Source organism: Pinus tabuliformis, chromosome 7 (assembly GCF_031772625.1).
Source record: "Pinus tabuliformis cultivar Carrire ecotype Pingquan chromosome 7, CPIR1, whole genome shotgun sequence".
NCBI classification, from domain to species: domain Eukaryota; kingdom Viridiplantae; phylum Streptophyta; class Pinopsida; order Pinales; family Pinaceae; genus Pinus; species Pinus tabuliformis.
In genome coordinates, this window is record NC_142293.1 from 1,793,270,728 (window position 1) to 1,793,288,910 (window position 18,183).

At 36.8% G+C, this 18,183-nt stretch overlaps 1 pseudogene; it reads left to right on the forward strand.

Annotated features, from left to right (window-relative positions):
- LOC149255511 (uncharacterized) overlaps positions 1–9,487 on the forward strand; it is a 41,552-nt pseudogene extending 32,065 nt beyond the window's left edge.
- The last annotated feature ends 8,696 nt before the right edge of the window (positions 9,488–18,183 follow it).

The following is an 18,183-nucleotide window of genomic DNA, read 5'->3' on the forward strand; positions in this document are numbered from 1 at the left end:
CCCATACTGCTTCGGGTGAGACCTTAATTCGTGCTCCACGGACTGTTGCCGAAAGGGCCAGTAGTACCGAGATTTGCTTGGCTAAATCACTTCTAAACCTGGGTCAGGCCCCACTAAGACAACACCAAGTCACATCGTGATCTTGTTGGTATTTGCTACCGATGTCGAAAAAACATCCATGAATGCATCACTGCTCTTTCAGGTTGATAATGATTCTTCCTATTAATGCTTCTTATTTTGATCTTTTCCCTCCTACCAATCTAGCTTTTTTCTTTTTATTTTTCCTTTTTAAGAGATTCCTTTCATGTTCCTCCTTTCCCATTTGTGCTTCTTGTATTTTATTTTTTAATCTTTATTCAAGTACCTAGTTTCCATCCCATAGCAAAGGTAGGAAAGCCTAAGACTATTTAACAAGGCACAAAGTTATTACAATAATATATTTGATATAAACTTAATATGTCACTTGCAAGAATTGAATGTAGGTGCGGAATATTAACAATCATTTTTTTCAACCACCAAAAATAAACCTAATTGACAATAATTTTTGTACTTATAAATCCCATTAACTTATTTTAGTCATAATTAGAATTATTTTTTCTTATTTCCAATAAATTTATCTTCATCCTGAGATAGAGCTAAAGTAAATTACATAATCCAGATCTTTTCTCTGCTTGTTTCCATGTGCTTTGTTCCCCTTTGCAACTTTGGATAATGATATTACACTTCAATTTAAATAAACAATGGATGCTTTAATGGAGATGTGGATAAAGAGATCCTCCCAATCCGGTTAATTGCTTTGTGAAGTGATTTGGTGAATCGTTGATTAGGACAACACCTTTTATTTCTATTTCTTTAATGCCACTAACATTTCCTTTTGAAATCAATTTTTGTGATTTTTGGACGCCTTTTAGCAGGCCTTTTGGCTGTATCTTTATTGGTATGATGAGCTATCAGATGTAATCCTTTTATTTGTAGTAATGCAAATGTGCGTGTTTTTTAATTTCCTTAGAAAATATGATGGATGCTAAGTCATATGACACTAGGAAACTAGACATGGAGGACATGGAAATACAAGTATCTAATATAGGCATATTTTCCATGTTAGATATTTGTATTTCCATTTCCTCTATGCCATGTTCAATACTTGTATTTCTATTTCTCCATGTATGTATATGTGTACACATGTTTTGTAAATGTTTTATTTTTTAGAAAATGTGGATCTTTATGTCTATATTTCATTTTTGTATTTGTAGTGCTTTTTTTCTCTCTCTATATATAAAATACTTTCTATTTCAAGAAAGAAATTGAAAGTGCATTCTCTAGGTGATGTGACAACATCAAAATTTCAAAATTCTCCTCATCCTTTTCCAACTCTTCTACTTGATATGCTTCTAGATTGTGCTTTCCAAGATGTACTGGATACCAAAAAACAAAAAATATTCTTAACAAGGCCATAAAGGAGCCTTCTTGAGAGTCAAATAACATAGAAAACTAAATGCAAAGACTAGCCAAAGCTTTTGTTTGACACTGTATGCACTTTAACCAACATGCAGTATGTAGTTTTCATGGCATCGTTGATGTCGAAGGAGATTATGCTTATCATGTATCGTTTTTGACACACCAATTTGAGAGACTACATTTTTTGTTAGAGAATTATATATTACGAAGCAATGGAACACATAAAATATTGTAGAAATATAAAGTTAGAAAACACATAAAACAAGAGAGACACAGATATACGTGGTTCACCCAGTTTCGGCTACGTCCATGGAGAAACAACCAGTCCTTCTTTTTTATATTATCCAGCAAACTGAAGAGATACAACCTACAGTAGATCTGTTGTAACTCCCTCTTCGCTCTCAATCTCCACTATCTTCCTCACTCAGAATACAGATGTACATAGACGCAGTACAATTCCCTCATATATAGTGAGGGGTTTCCTTCTTAGGAAAAAACCCTAAATGAAACATAACTTCTACCGTCATATCTCCACCTAATGAATGACCAAGATTGACTACAAAATTACAACATTTTACAAGGCAATTTTACATCTATTCTTAGCTTCAGGGGCACAGCTGCCCCCCCTAACCCCCCCTGTAGTGAATATTTTATGGGCGACATTGCCGCCCCATTTCGAACTGGGGTCCAATGCGGCGATACCTTTGAATACAGAAGATAATCAGGCTCCACACCCAACAATCTCCCACTTGGAGACTGATTATAGAAACTCCACCACTGCTTCATTTGCTGGACAATGACTCCACTTTGGACCTAGCTATTTCTCATCTTCTTCGTCATACTTGAAGACCAATTGAAACTTATCAGATTCTCAGTTTCTCCCTGGTTACAACCTTTGTTAACATATCTACAGGATTTTGGCTAGTTTGTATCTTTTCCAGCTTCAACTGTCCATCTTCCAATGCTGATCATATGAAATGGTACTTGAGCTATATATGCTTAGTCTTGGAATGAAATGCAGAGTTCTTTGCAAGACATATGGCACTCTGGCTGTCACTGTATAACCTGCCCAACTCCTGCTTCTTACCCAATTCATCCAAAAACCTTTGTAACCAAATCATTTTTTTACTAGCCTCTGTAGCAATAACATACTATGCTTCCATTGTTGAGAGTGCAACAACACTTTGCAGTTTTGAAACCCAACTGACAGCTGTTCCACCTACAGTAAACACATACCCTGTTGTGCTCCTCCTGTTATCTCTATCACCTGCCATATCTGCATCAACATATCCCTATAGAGCAATGTTTGAACCACCAAAGCATAATGCTTGATTTGTGGTACCTCTCAAATACCTGAGAATCCACTTCACTGCCATCCAATGTTCTTTTCCTGGATTGTTCATGTACCTGCTTACAACTCCCACTGCATGTGTAATATCAGGCCTTGTGCAGACCATTGCATACATTAAGCTTCCAACTGCTGATGCATATGGAACTTTAGACATATAATCCATGTCTTCTTGGGTCTTTGGGCACATCTCCTTTCTTAATTTGAAATGGCTAGCTAAAGGTATACTAACTAGTTTTGCATTTTGCATATTAAACCTTTTCAACACATTTTCTATGTACTCACTTTGAGACAATGTTAATTTGCGATTCTTCCGGTCTCTAGTTATTCTCATACTAAGGATTTGTTTTGCAGCACCCAAATCCTTCATTGCAAATGGGTTTGCCAATTTCCTTTTGAGCACATTTATTTCCTGCATTTTAGAACCTGCAACAAGCATGTCATCCACATACAATAACAATATAATATAAATGCCATCATTTTTCCTTTTGAGATAAACACAATGATCAGAGTGACACCTAGTATAACCTTGTTCAGACATAAACCTGTCAAATTTTAGATACCACTGCCTTGGAGCCTATTTTAAGCCATACAAGCTCTTCTTCAACCTACACACTAGTTTCTCCTTCCCTTTTACCTCATATCCTTGTGGCTGCTGCATATATATGTCTCTTCCTCCAAATCCCCATGGAGAAAGGTTGTCTTTACATCTAACTGCTCAAGATGCAAATCTTCACCTGCTACTAGACTTAGAATAGTTCTGATTGAAGTCATTTTCACAACAGGAGGAAATATCTCATCAAAGTCTATACCCTTTTTCTGTGCAAACCCTTTCACCACAAGTCTAGCTTTATACCTTTTTCTACCTCCATCTTCTTCCTTCAACTTGTAAACCCATTTATTCTGCAATGTTCTTTTACTTGCAGACAACTTGACTAGGTCCCAAGTTTGGTTATGTGCTAAGGAGTCCATCTCTTCTTTCATGGCTTTCTCCCACTTCTTCCTGGTTTCTACCTACACTACTTCTTCATAACATTCTGGTTCACCAGAATCAATCAACAATACATAATATAATGAAGGAGAGTATCGTTCAGGGGGTCTACTCATCTTGGTAGATCTTCTAACACCACTTTCAGGTGTTTGAAGTGCTTGTTGTTGTTGTGGTTGTTGATCATTATGATTTTCAAGCACCATCACTTTTTCTATGATCTCGTCAAGCACTGAGTATTCTCTGTTTTCTTTTTCCTATTTCTTTTCCTACATTTGATCCTTATATAAAACCTTTTCATTAAATATGACATCTCTGCTCCTAATGATTTTTTGTTTTTCATAATCATAAAAGTGATAACAAAAATCATTAACACCATATCCAATAAAGGTACATTTCTTTGATTTTGCCTCAAGCTTTGTTCTATTTTCTTTATTAATGTGGACAAAGGCTTCACAACCAAAAGTCTTTAAAAAAGAGTAGTTTACCTTTTTACCTGTCCATGCCTCCTCTGGAATACCACCATCCAAGGAACATGAAGGCCCTCTGTTTATTAGATAAACAACAGTATCTACAACATCTACCCAAAATTGTAAAGGAAATCCTGCATGCAATCTCATGCACCTTGCACGGTCCATGATTGTGCTATTCATCCTTTCTGACGCACCATTTTCTTGTGGTGTTCCTGGAACTGTCTTCTCTCTATGAATTCCATTCTCAGAACAATACCTATCAAACTCTTTGTTGCAATATTCACCTCCATTGTCTAATCTGAGACACTTCAACCTTTTTCCTATCTCATTTTCAACCAAAGCTTTCCATTTCTTGAAAGTATCAAATACATCAGATTTATTTCGAATACAATAAATCTAGGTTTTTTTGGTTGCATCATTAATAAAAGTAACATAATAACAAGAACCACCAAGAGATGATACATGAGCAGGTCTCCATACATCTGTATGCACAAGCTCTAATTTTTCGATCTTCTTTTCTTTCCCAACTCTGAGGAATCTGACTCTCTTCTGTTTTCCATAAACACAATTCTCACAGAATTTTAAATCAACATGCTTCAAACCTGGCAACAAATTTCTTGAGTGAAGAATCTACATCCTCTTCTCACTCATGTGCTTGAGCCTATGATGCCACAATGTCGTATCTTCTCCTCTAGAGGTCAAAGCATTAACAGAATTAGAAATACCACTGCATAAATACAATGTACCAACCTTTCCTCTTTTTGCTATTACCAAGGATCCTTTAGTGACCTTCCAGGTTTTATCTATGAAAGTAGTTATGCAATCTTCACCTCCCAACTTCCCAGTTGAAATCAGATTTTTCTTTAGATCTAGAACATGCCTTACCTCCTTCAATAGCCATTAATTTCCATTTTGCTGTTTTATGAAAACTGTACCCAATCCAATGATTTTATAAGGTTTATCATCACCTAATCGAACCTGTCCAAAATCTCCTTGAACATAATCATAAAAATGTTTCCTATCAGGTGTGGCATGGAATGTGGCCCCTGAATCTACCACCCAGGCATCAATAATATTTTCTAATGAAATAATCAAAGCATCTTGCAACACATCACCTGTTACATTCGCTTCATGATTAGTTTCTTGTTGTGTGTATCCTTCGTTTCCCTTCCAAGACTTGCAGTCTTTCTTCAGGTATCCTTTCTTCCCCCATTTCTAGCACACTATCCCCGATCTGGACATGGATCTGCCTTTTCTTGACTTACTGTGATATCTTGGGATCTTTCCTCTTTCCACTTTTCTTCCCTTAGTCTCTACAGTCAAAGAATTACCTGATGTCTCACCAGAGCTTTTCTGTCGCATTTCATTGCTAAGGATTGCACTGACAACATCATCAAACTTTAAAGTACTAGATCCAGAGATAGAGTTACTATTGGCCATAACTAAACCATTCCATCTTTTTGGCAATGAGCACAGAAATAAAAGAGCCCTAACTTCATCATCAAAATTTACCCCTACAGAATTTAACTAACTTGTAACTATATTAAAATCATTTAAATGATCAGCAACAGATCCACCTTCTGACATCTTCATATTAAATAAACGCTTCATAAGAAATACCTTATTTGAGGTCGATGGTTTTTCATATCATTTGGCCAATGTCGACATTAAACCCTCTATTGTCGTTTCCTTTGAAATATTAAACTCTACCGATGCTGTTAGGCACAGCCGTATTGTTCCAAGTGCCTTTTTGTCGTGAATATTCCATTCTGTGTCTGTCATACTCATCGGCTTCTTTGTCTTTCCGCTCAATGGTAGGTACAGATCTCTCTGATACAGATAATCTTCCATCTGCATCTTCCACAGCTGGTAGTTTTGGCCGTTGAATTTTTTGCCCCTAAACGTACCATCTTCTGCCATTGCTCCCACTTGACCCAGGAACCCTTCTCTCCTGCGAGTTTATCAGCCAAATAGACCTTCGGCTCTGATACCAGTTGTTAGAAACTTATCTATTACGGAAAAATGGAACACATAAAATATTGCAGAAATATAAACACAAAAAACACATAAAACAAGAGAGACATAGATATACATGGTTCACCCAGTTTGGGCTACATCCACAGAGAAAAAACAAATGCTTTTTTTTTATATTATACAACAAACTAAAGAGATACAACTTATGGCAGATCTGTTGTAACTCCGTCTTCGCTCTCAATCTCCACTCTCTTCCTCACTCATAATATAGATGTACATAGACGCAATACAATTCTCTCATATATAGTGAGGGGTTGCCTTGTAGGGAAAAAAACCCTAAAATAAACATAACTTCTATTGTCAGATCTCCACCTAATGAACGGCCAAGATTGACTACGAAATTACAACATTTTACAAGGGAATTTTACATCTATTCTTAGCTTTGGGGGCGATGCCCTCAAAACCCCTTGCCAAGGGGGGGCTCCCCAAAGGCCGCAGCCACCCCCGCCTCGAACCCCCCCTGCATCGAATATTTTTTGCGCAGCGATGCCACCCCATTTCGAACTGGGGTCCAATGTGGCAATACCTTTGAATACAAAAGATAATCAGGCTCCACACCCAACATTTTTATCAAGTATTTAATTGTTTTACTCATATTTCTCTTTTAGTGTACTGATTGGACTTTATGCCTTTGTTTTTTGGATGTGAAGGAGTATTACATCGAACATATAGATGGTTGCCCAGTGAACTCAGAAGCAGAACAATGATGAGTAATCCATTGTTTGGAGGCAGCCATAGAGAGAAGGGTCCCCAAGGTATGTCACATTATTCATATAAGCATTTTGAAATAATACGGATATATTATGAGATTTTAGGGATATATACTCACAGACATAGACATATGCATACATAGATAAGTATACACAGAGTCATAAATAGTTATACAAATACATAAATTGTGGTCAATTTAGGTGAGTTCCCTTGAATTGTTTGACAAACTAAACATATGGTTGGTTGGCAATAAGAAGTGTCTGATTTGATCCAATTTGCATGGGTTGAGACTTGAATTGTGCAGTGGTGATCATGTTGGTCTTCTCTCTAATGTCACATGGATATTTCGTGAAAATGGACTTGAATTTATAAGTGTTTCCCATGACTAGGTTCTCTTTTTGTTTTTCTAATTGTCTTTTTCACCATGGGCTTGAGGCATTGATTAACTCTGTCAAGATTTGGAAACCATTCCTTAAACATTTTAGATGGATAATAGGTGCAATATCTGACCTTAATATTTTTTCTTACAAATTGCATTTCCTCATGACATATAGGAATATTTTCTTTAGAAATAATGATTTTTCTTAGTTTTGATTATTGTTGTGATGCCTTATAGGCATATTTAAATCAAGCAATTTCAATGGTTTCATGTTATGCTTCATCATCTGAGCCAAATCAGGTATGGGCTAAAACTATCTACCTTCAATACTCCAACAAATAAGAAATTTTCAATAGCAAGAACACTGGGGATATTGCCAACAATGTTCTGCTGGTGACTATTGAGGGTGTAGAGGCTAGTGATGTTAGCATTGGTGTTTTGAATTTTGTAAGTCTTTAAAACTTCACAATGAAAAGATCAAGACTTGGAGTAGAAAAGGTATTTTAGCCTCTTTAAGTCAATGATCCAGGAGGATCCTCAATTTTCTCCAAGTTCAAAGGTCTCAGATGTTCCCAGAAATAGTACCAAGTTGAAGAGCTCGTCGCATTGAATCTGGCAGTGTCTTTGGTTTCACATTTGGCCTCTAGATGAAGGAGAAATTTCTGTTTAAGTTTATGGAAAACAGGTGAAAAAGGGGCCTTGCTGGCCATGTGGCATTCACGCAGCTCGACAAGTGGAAGTGGTCAAATCAACGCAGTCAAAAAGGTCAAAGTTCAGTTTTTGGGTTTGATTGGTTAAAAGGTGCATATGTTAATTAATGTGGGTGCATTAATATGTGCATGGTGAGAATTTGAGTTACAAACTACATGTTAAAACCTAAATACTATGGTGGTGTAGTTTTCAAATGCCAAACCATATTTTAAAACCATATAATAACTATGGCATAGATACAAAGTTGAAAACTATATATTAACCTATATATCACCATGGTGGGATAAAAATTCTTCTATTTTACTACAAGAGACAATGAAGTATGTTGAAAATCAAGTCGTTGTAGTTGGTACAAATGTCTAAAAAAATTGTTAAGAAGTCATCCAGCATATCCTTCCACCAGGTCCCAACTCTGATATCAAAAGCATAGCTTCTGACATATCTCTTGACTTTGTTGAAGAGTTTGAGTTGTTTGAAAAGCCAAAATCAAATCAAAAAAAGTTACATGCTTTAAATGTGGAATCTGAGGCCTATCCCAAATTGGAGCAAAACTATGTTTCTAATGAAAGCTTATCTTCTCACACATCTGTCAACTTTACTAAAGAGTTTGGCACTTCCCCAAATCAGAAAAATCTAGACAGTTTAAATGTGGAATCTGTGGTCTCTTCCAAATTGGAGCATAACTATGTCTCTAGTGGGAAAGATTCAGTTTGTGCCTTTCCAGTTCTTGATAAATTGCAAAAGGACCATCTAGTTCTGCCTGAGGAAAAACCTTCTGAATTCCCAGCCTTGGACATTTTGGAACAACCACCTTGTCTGTATGTTGAGGATCTGTCTACTCCTGAAGACTTAAGCTTTAAAAATGAATCACACAAGCAATCTCTCCAGCTACATCTTGAAGCAAATGCACGCATTGATCTTTCCCAAGGTGCTTTGCTTAAATCACCAACATATAAAATTGGGTTTGAACTGTATCAAGATGATTAGAAAAATGAAGATATTTTTGAAATAGCTGAAATGCAAGTAAATGATCATCCAATTCATAAGGATGGGATTAATGAAACCATTAGGGAATATGGGGTGCATTGCATTGAGAAAATAGGTAATTGTGAAGAGAATGTCGAAGTGTACGAAGAAGACATTTTTTTTTTGCCATTATTGAACCTTTTATTCCAGATCCTGCAAATTTATCTGAGGAAGAATCTCTTCATGAACTTCTAGCTGTTGCACAAGATGAAAAAGAAGAGCCATCATATTGGTATGAAAATGAAGATGTACAAAAGTTGTATATGATCGATACCTAAACACCTAATTCTTTATTAGATATGAATGTTGAGAAATGGAATCATGTTAAAAATTGTGATTTAGAGTGGGAATTTCTTTGAGACATTCCTAGGTCTAATAAATATTAAGCTAACATAAAAAGGAAATATTAAGCTATGATGTCTAGTCCATCTCACTGCCAAAACCCTGAAGCTTTTAACAAGACTATGATTCAGGGGAACATTATATTTTGTGGATACTCATACAACTTTGCATATGCTGCTACATTTGAAGACGTCTATTATAAACTGTAAAGAGTTTAGGTGCAGCTGGGTTCATTCTGACTTTCAAGAATCCATTTCCAAGCGCTAAATGTAGGTTTTAACCCCATACAGAAATTACCTGCATACGAATTCTAAAACACAGAAAATAAACAATGCGAGAGCATAACACATAAAACACATATACATAGAGATTTTCCCCTGGATCCCAAAATCGGGATTACTAGATTGATTTTTCATTATGTTCCTTCTAATGTTACAATACATATTTATACATGCCGAAGCATCCAATACCATGGACCAAAAACCGTCGCGTCCAAAAAACATGTGCAAAAATCATGCACAAAACCATAGGTGGGTCCGCCCAACCTAACATAGTGGGGTTATGGGTATTCCTCAAACCCCATGTGACCCCCCTCTAACCCCTTGGTTAACTACGTGGGCTAGTCGTGGAAAGAATATAACACAACCCAAAATTCTCCCACTTGTTGTTTTCTTTCCACAGGGGGCCACAAGAGAGCTTAGTCATTTTTCCAGTCCTAAAATGCCCATTGTCTCTCTACACCAAGAGAACTTCTGAGAGCTCACAGTTTTTTTCAATGCATCTGCAGTATTCTTCAAAGTGTCCACATTTACTAGCAACACCTTTTTGTCTTCTATCATATCCCTCACAAAGTGATATTGAACATCAATGTGCTTTGTCTTTGAATGATATGCGGGGTTCTTTGCCAAGAAAATTGCACTTTGGCTGTCACAATCTATCGTTATAGCTTCCTATACTAACCCCATTCTTGAACACAATCTCTGCAACCAAACTATTTCCTTGCTTCCATGAGTGGATGCCATGTATTCTGCCTCTGTAGTTGATAGTGCCACTACAGATTGTTTCTTACTCATCCAACTGACTACACCTCTAAATAGGTTAAACACATACCCACTTGTAGATCTTATCTGATCTAGATCTCAACCCAGTCTGCATCAACAAAGCCATGAATATCCAACACTCTGTCCAATCCTGGTCTTCCTTGGTAGCACAAACCATAATCACTAGTGCCACGCAAATACCTGAAAACCCGCTTCACTGCTGTCCAATGCCCCTTCCCTGGTTTTGACATAAACCTACTCAATACTCCCACTGCATGTGCAATGTCTGGTCTAGTACAGACCATTGCATACATCAGGCTACCGACTGCACTTGCATATGGAACATGGGACTTGTCCTCTTCCTCTTCTTGTGTCTTGGGACACTGTTCAGCAGATAACCTCACACCTACAGGAATAGGAACCTTCACCGGTTTACTATCCTACATATTAAACCTCTGCAGTATTGTCTCGACATACTTCCTCTGGTTTAACCAGAGCTTCCTCTTTGCCCGATCTCTTTTAATTTCCATGCCCAAAATATAGTTTGCAACACCAAGATCTTTCATGTCGAATTTGGAGGAAAATTGGGTCTTCAAATCCTGGATAATTTCTTTGTCATTTCCAACCAGCAACATGTCATCCACATATAAGACTAGATAAATAACACAGTCACCAATTAATTTAAAATACACATAGTGATCTGTTTTGCTTTTGGTGAAGCCAAGTCCCCGTATAAATGTATCAAATTTCTGATACCACATCCTTGGTGACTGTTTTAACCCATACAAAGACTTCTTTAACTTGCATACCAGTTCTTTCTTACCCTTCACTGCAAAGCCTTCATGTTGCTTCATGTATATTTCCTCTTCTAGATCCCCGTGAAGAAATGTTGTCTTCACATCCATCTGTTCTACCTCAAAATCAAAAGCACAACAACAGATAAAATTAATCTAATAGAAGTTACCTTGGCATCAAGAGAAAAAATATCACCAAAATCAATTCCCGGCACCTGGGAATAACCTTTTGCTACCGACCGAGCTTTTTATTTCTCCACCTTTCCTTTTGCATTTGTATTCTTCTTGAACACACATTTGTTGCCAATGGGTTTCCTTCCAGCCGGAAACTCCACCAGATCCCAACCCTCATTTTTGTGCAAAGATGCCATTTCATCAACCATGGCCTCTTTCTAGAGTTTTCCATCCTTTGAATCTAATTCTTCCTTCAGAGTTATGTGATCATCGTCAGTAATAAATAAAGCAAAATTTGAATAGAAAGCAGATGGACTATACCTTTCTGGCTGCCTTCTTTCTCGAACTAATCTTCTCACACTCGGAGTTTGTGGCTCTTCATCTTTTGATTCCTCCTCTACTGTAGAGTATGATTCTTCCTCCTTAAGCTCAAACTCTATCTTCTCAGGTTCCTTTGGTTGGACTTCATGCTTAATAACATCTTTTACCTCTCTAAACACCACATCTCGGTTGTACACAACCTTCCGTTTGACTGGGTTCCAAAGCTTATAACCTTTTAAACCATCCTTATACCCAATAAAGATGCACTTTTCAGATTTACTATTCAACTTGGTTCATTTCTCCTTTGGAACATGTACATATGCATCACATCCAAATAGCCTCAAATGTGAAAGAGATGGTTTCTTACCGGTCCATACCTCTTGTGGAGTCTTATCCTCCAACGTTGATGAAGGTGACCTATTGACCAGGTAACATGCAGTATCCACTGCCTCTGCCCAGAATTCCTGTCCTAACCTAACACCACTGAGCATGCTTCTTGCCCTTTCCATCAATGTCTTGTTCATTCTTTCTGCAACTCCATTTTGCTGAGGTGTATATGGAGTAGTCTTCTGCCATGCTATACCACACTTCTTACAAAATTCTTCAAATTCCTTGCTGCAAAACTCTCCATCATTATCTGTCCTCAGCACCTTTATCTTATTCTCTGTCTGATTTTCCACGAGAGTCTTAAATTCTTTAAACCCATCAAAGACTTTAGATTTCTTCTTAAGGAAATATATCCATGTATTCCTTGAGAAGTCATCTATAAATGATACATAGTACACATACTTACCCAGTGATGGAACCTTCACAAGTCCAAACACATCACTATGCACAGGTTCTAATATTTGTTTTGCCCTGTCACTACCAGAGGGGAAACTCACCCGATTCTGCTTCCCATATTCACAATTTTCATAGAAATCAAAATCCAGAGAGCTATTACTCATACCTTCTACCATACCCTTACCATAAGTATTCGAAGGTCGTTCTCTCCAATATGTCCAAGCCCTTGATGCCACAACATGGTCTTCTCTCCAGAGACCACTAGATTTTCTGATCCACTTTCAGGAACCATAGAATTGTTGCACCCATCAATAATAGTGCTACCTTGCACCTTGTACATAGTTCCAATTCAAACTCCCCACATCAATACCAGTGCTCCCCGAACCATTTTGCAAGTATCCTTCTCAAACACTATTTTTACACCTGCATCATTGAGCTTACTTACAGAAATCAGATTTTTGGCCAATGCAGGAATATGCAGAACACCCGGATGTGTTCTAACCCTTCCACCTTGCAACTTCAAATTTACTTTTTTGCGACCAATGATTCTAGCCTTCCTATCATCCCCTAAGAAGACATCACCACCATCGTATTTCTCATACTCGCAAAACCACTCTCTATGGGGAGTGAAGTGAAAGGATGCACCTGAGTCAATCAACCATGCCTCATGATCTACATGTGTACTTGAAGAAACTAAGTACACATCCCCACCTTCATTTGAGGTTGTTTTCGCCTCTATAGAAGGAGCATCATCAGATCCCTTTCCTTTATCAAGAGCTTTAGATTTACAGTCCCTTTTGTAGTACCCTTCCTTTCCGCATTTCCAGCACACCACCTTTACAAGTTTTCCTGGAGATTTAGATCTCCCTCTAGATTTAGATATCCCACTCGATGACTTATTTTTGTTTGTATTATGGGACCATCCTTGTACAGACAAGGCGTCACCATTTTGGTTCTCCATATTTTTCCACCTCATCTCCTCTGTTAGAAAGGATGAGACTATTTCATCAAACTGTAAGGTAGTTGCATTGCTACCTATTGCAATAACCATACCATCCCACGAATTTGGTAGAGAACACAACAAACTGATGCACTTATCTTCATTTGAAATTTTAATATCAACAAATGTTAACTGACTTACCATAGTATTAAATGCGTTCAGATGCTCTATCATTAAGTCTCCATATTTCATCCTAAGGTTATCTAGCTTTTTCCACAGGAACAGTTTATTCACCAGAGACTTAGATTGGTACAAAGTCCCTAACTTGTCCCACAAAGCCTTCACCATAGCTTCCCCTGATACTTTCAACAATACTAAATCTGAGACACACAATCGTATTGTGCTCTTTGCTCTCCAATCCAACTTCTTCCATTCTTCATCGAACACTCCCATTGGTTTAGTACCCAAATCTACCGTGATCCACTGATCTTTATCCACCAACAGATCCTCCATCTTGAGTTTCCACAACTCAAAACTCTAACCATTAAATTTCTTGATCTCTATCTTTCCACTGCTCACCATCTTCTTTCACCACCAGACTCGATCTCGCAGATCTCCCACTGAATATGGTCTACCACAGGCCCGAGCAAAACGCCTCGGCAACAAAGACATCCCCTTGAAGCCAAAACAACTCCGATACCAAATGTAGGTTTTAACCTCGTACAGAAATTACCTGCATACGAATTCTAAAACACATAAAATAAACAATGCGAGAGCATAACACATAAAACACATATACATAGAGATTTTCGCCTGGATCCCAAAATCGGGACTGCCAGCTTGATTTTTCATTACGTTCCTTTCAATGTTACAATACATATATATACATGTCGAAGCATCCAATACCATGGACCAAAAAGCATCGCATCCAATACCATGGACGAAAACCATCACGTCCAAAAAACATGTGCGAAAATCATGCACAAAACCATAGGTGGGTCCGCCCAACCTAACATAGGTTCCAAAACCAAAATTTTTTAGGGCACTGCCTGGACCCCATAAAGTGGGGTTACGGGTATGCCTCAAACCCCATGTGACCCCCGCTTTAACCCCCCAGTTACCTACGTGGGCTAGTCATGGAAGGAATATAACACAACCCAACACTAAATTTGATCTAGTTCTAGTGGGAATTCTAGGAATTGTTATAAAAGAAGTAGATCAAACACATATTCTTGTAGATTAATATAATAGATCAACAATAAGGGATCCATCAGGTCAAATCACAAGGTTTGGAGATAAGGCTTCCATTGAACATGGGTTGAAGCCTATATATGAAGGTACAACTCCGTAGGTAGCATTCTATTCCTCTAGAGGGACAGATATTAAGGATTCCAGCTTTCAAGAAACTGATGTTTTAAAGCCAAATATTCTGGTTCCTGGTTATCTAATATGGGTAGCATGGTCTCCTCACTGATGAATTCGATTTTCAAGGAGAAGGATTTATCATGATATTAGGGAAAAGAATGGCGATACCACATATAGTTGGCATTGCAACTTTGGTGAAGCAGAAGCATCCTGATTGGAGCCCTATTGCCATCAAGTTAGCGTTAAAAACAACATCAACAGTTTTTGACCACATGGGGAAGCCCCTACAAGAACAAAATCAATCTTTTCAAAAGTACTTATCTTTTCAAATATTTTAGATCAAATTGATTAAATGTGATTTCTATTTTCTCAGGATATTTTCCTAATTAATGTAAAGTTCACACATGAATTATCAAAAATCCTTAGTGATTGAGTATGATTATACATAGTTTTATTGGTATATCTCACGCACTTGAGACAAATATATTAATATCCTCCCCAACCATACTCAATCACTAAGTATTTTTTATAATTTATCTCTATATTGGGCTCCTTAAACTATCTCAATTAGCAACAAATAATTATTGTTAAAATCCTTCACTACAAACTTTCATTTATATTTTTATGACCACTTACAATTACCACGAGTCACTATTTGTGGCTTGCTTGTCATTCCAAGCACTATCATGATTTCGCATAGACATAATTACTATCCTCATGGACTTTTATTCCTCTCTTACCATATACAGGGAAGGAAAATTGATGGATTCCAACATATCCATAGTTTAGATTTTCATTATTTTAGTAAAATTATTATGCCTTCCACATGAAGAAGAGAAGAAACAATATTACATACATACTAAATTTTTTGGAACAATTCTTAGTGATATGTCATTAAACTTGGAGAACAACTGCTATAGAGATGTTAATACCACAGTGGTACCAAATGAAGCAGAATAACCAAATCATGAGAACGATATACATAGAACAATCAGTGGAGGGTCCAACCTTCTATTTCTAGGAATTTCAAATTGTCTTAAATTATAGATGGAGAATGAAACCACATGTAAATGAGCTTAATGAAACCCTTAAAAGAATGAAGCAAACTTTGAGTCCATAAATTTATTTGGAGATATATATGGTAGGAATATTTACAATTATTACTACAAACCCCTTCAAATGCATCATGATATTTAGACAAAGAAACTCTTACAACTGAATTTTGATACACCAACTACACACATACCTTTGCTACTCCTTCAAATTTCAATATTTTGAATGAGTATATTTTTGTACCTCTACAGCTGCAAAAACACTCTTACTGAAAAATGCTGCTATAGAAGAATTATAACAGTGAAACCTCCTTAAATGATGAAAGTTTGTCTCACTTCAAATCCTTACAGCATAACTATGAAGTGCTGATGACAACAAATGCCCAAAAGTATGCCACAATAGAGTGCAAAGATTATGTCCCTTACTACTTGACACTGCTAAAGATTAAGCAAGAAGAGGGCCTAAAACAAATATCTATATTGGGTTGCTGCAAAGGTTGTGTGCTTCAGATACATGCTACTTCTAGTTTCATACATGTTCAATGATATTCTTTATACTAATGCAACAACACATATTTAGAACTAGAATTTTCGTACAATTATTCATAATTGTAAACATACCTCTGTCTATTCAATATGCTGCCTTAGAGTCATATTCGTTTTGCTGCTACAGTCTACCTCTATCAGAATCTTGACAAATATGACTTTTTTAAACTTTCATACTCACATAGATATGAAGGTAATAGCCAATCAACTTGCAATTTGTAGGATGGTATAATGAATCAATTCTCTCTCAAAGAGGCCAAAGTTATGTTAATGACAAGGTTATCATGCTTAATTCAGCAAGCAAGTTCAATATGCCACATGGTTTAGATATGAGCCTTCCAAATAATAACAACCAATTTTTCATAGTTACTACAACTTTCACCAACAGGAATATACTATAATTTCACTGCAACAATGATCTTCAAGGAGGTCAAGAGATTGTGTAAAATGACCTTCGAGTGCCTAATGTTGACAAATCGAACCTTCTCTACTCAGATTATCGATAACCTTGTTTTAGCGATACCTCCAACATAAACATAATCTGTCTCTTGAGATAAATATGATCCTTCTTTAAGTTTTCTCTTACGCAATCCCTCAGACTTATTCCTGCAACAAGTCAGATGATTTGATCGTTCAAGCAAGGAATCATAGTGACTTGACCCTATCGCAGAAAATTTCTATCTTCAAAGAGAAATATCCTTCCAAAACTAGAGGCACTCATAGAGAATATAGGTGCTGAACAATTGATACTAATCAATGATTATGGTGGACATGTTCAAAATTTGATGGAGGAACTTTAGATTCTTTGACCCTTCTAAAATATTTTGTGGTCTAGGATTTGGTACTCTTAATCGATGCCTAGGACTCTAACTTCTTAGGAAAGAATCTCAACTTCAAAAGTAATGATAGAATGAATGCAAGCCTATGCCTATTATCTAAAGTATTCCAGATATCTTAGATAGATATCTCTTGCACTTGATTAGTCCTCTAGAGATGAGAATAGTACTTCAAGCAAAGATCTATAGAGGATTGACCTTACCTCCAGGGATCATAAAAAATATCTTTCCATAAGCTTAATGATGATACAATCTCAAGCTTGATGAGTAGGATTGTTATAAAGTACAGGAACATAGCTTGATGTCTTCCAAGTTTTTCTTGCAATAGCTGAATATATTTAGGATTGGTGCCCATGTTTACTGATTAGGGCTTGAAGAAGGCCTTAATAAATAACCCAGATTTGAACACTCACTTGATTTACGACAGAGAGCTAGAGGTATCAATGAAATTCGACTTTAGTGATTGCAATATCATTAAGCTTGGGATTGTCCTCACCTGAGCTCAAATACCATGTTAATTTTCAGCTAACAAGTTATTTGTTAGATACTTCATTCAACCATATGCCCATTAATCCATTTACCAATTACATTAGACATTATATAAAAATAATTGACAAAAGAGCATAAATTATAGATGAAGAAGAAAAGCTAAGACAAAAAGACATGAGAATATGGCTCAAGTCAAGGAAAAACCCCAAGATGGGGAAAACCCTTTGGTCAAATCTTCTTATTATTATCATAAAATGTTCATTGGAGAAAGAGAGAGAGTACAATGATATAAAATAACTTGCCAATATGAAGATTAGGCATCACTTCTCTTAGATCCATTCAATCTTGTAATCTTGGCAGTATGTTCATAGAG